The sequence below is a fragment of the Podarcis vaucheri genome, assembly GCF_965113315.1.
Source record: "Podarcis vaucheri genome assembly, chromosome: 8".
NCBI lineage: Eukaryota > Metazoa > Chordata > Lepidosauria > Squamata > Lacertidae > Podarcis > Podarcis vaucheri.
The window spans coordinates 25,040,271-25,042,333 of NC_138766.1; positions in this window are offsets into that span (position 1 = coordinate 25,040,271).

The window sequence follows — 2,063 nt, forward strand, 5'->3', positions numbered from 1 at the left end:
AGGTTGGAAGGGTAAATTGCCATGGTCAAGCACGATGACTAATAATCCAATTATTATTTCCTTTCTGGGTAGTTCTGGGTACAGCAACACAGTGAATTATTCTAAAGTTCTATTGAAAAGACAGCAGATCAGGTCAGAAACAAAAATCTATACCGGTGTCTGTCATGATGAGACATTTAAAGGTTCAACAGGAAGACTATAGCTACTTCCTCTCAGGATTTTTTAAGGGAAGAGCTAGCATTTGCAAATCAAGATGCAGAAAGGTATATTTTCTTTTTCCCTTCCCTTTTGGGAATACACACACACACACAAACATATTTGTTCTTATTTGCATTAACAATTACCTGTTTAAATCCTAACTGCTATTTTATTCATATGTTTTTCTTATGCTGGTCTGTAACTGTAATAAAATTTATTCATTCAATGTACTGCAGTCACACAATCAATCAATCAGTAGCTTGGCTTCCACACAGTCACGAAAACAAAATAAAAGAGCCGCAAAAACAAAAACACAAAATAAATAGAAAAAACAGGCAGACCTCAGCAAAACATTCAAAACAGAAGTGTGGCACTCAAAACAGAAGCGTGGCACTCAAAATGGAGCACCTTCGGCTTCCAAAAAAAGTTCACAAACCGGAACACTTCTGGGTTTGCAGTGTTTGGGTTCCAAGTTGTTTGAGAACCAAGACGTTTGAGAACCAGTGTACCACTGTATTATGTTTTTATATAAGCTGGAAGCTGTCCAGAATGGCTGGGGCAACCTAGTCAGATGGATGGGGTATTATTATTATTATTATTATTATTATTATCATTATCATTATCATGGAAGAGCACATGCCTACTTTCATCAGAGAAATGTTGGAGGCTATGTGCTATGATGCGCCAATCTGGCATAAACTATGGGTGCTGAATACAAGTAAAAGAAATGGTCAGTATCCTATGCTATTCTGTTTTGCCTATTTTTGCTAAGGGATGCACTATGTGAATTCATCACCCCCCCTCCCCAATTAACAATATGAAGTTATAACCTCAGCTCACCTGCGTATGTTTGTGTGGAAAATGCTCTAATCCTCTAACTCAAGACCATGATGATGGCACCAACGCCAGTTTGCCTTTGCTGCGCTAACTCTCACTCGAATGGAAGGGACATTAGAGGTAATTTGTAGTTAGTGCATTAAGTCAGTCATTAATTCCTTTGTGAGGATTTTTTTTTCTCCTCTTGATGGCTATGTCTCATTCCAAGAAATAGTCTTCAAAACTCTTCATTCCCATAATTCAATGAATAATTATGCTCTGCACAGGCTTTAATCACGGTCAGACCATTATCTTCCTCCGCCTCTTAACTATTTTTTATAATTTCAATTAATTCTCCACTGTCAGCTGATATGCTTCAAGAGTCTCTTGTGGAAACAGGCAGCATGCATGTCAGGAAACTTGATTAAGACTGTAGCATCATCACAAGGCTCAGTGTTTTTGTTTTGTTTTAAGCTTTTTTCTGTAGTTCTCCAGTCTCTTTCCTAAGGTTGGTTTTTTTTCAGCACTAGGGGAAAATTTCCAATGTCCCTTGTGCAGGAAGTTCTCTAGAATGTGGGCTTTGCATATAAAGGTAAAGGGACCATTAGGTCCAGTCGTGGCTGACTCTGGGTTTGCGGCTCTCATCTCGCTTTATTGGCTGAGGGAGCCGGCGTACAGCTTCCGGGTCATGTGGCCAGCATGACTAAGCCGCTTCTGGCAAACCAGAGCAGTGCACGGAAACACCATTTACCTTCCCGCCGGAGCGATACCTATTTATCTGCTTGCACTTTGGCGTGCTTTCAGACTGCTAGGTTGGCAGGAGCAGGGACCGAGCAACGGGAGCTCACCCCGTCACAGGGATTCAAACCGCCGACCTTCTGATCAGCAAGTCCTAGGCTCTGTGATTTAATCCACAGCGCCACCCACGTCCCTTATCTTTGCATATAGGACTCATTAAATTACACCACAATGTAACAAATGTGAATCCCTCTTAACAGTGTGAATAATTTCAACAGAACAAAGTAAGTGAGATGAAAGAAGAGGAATGT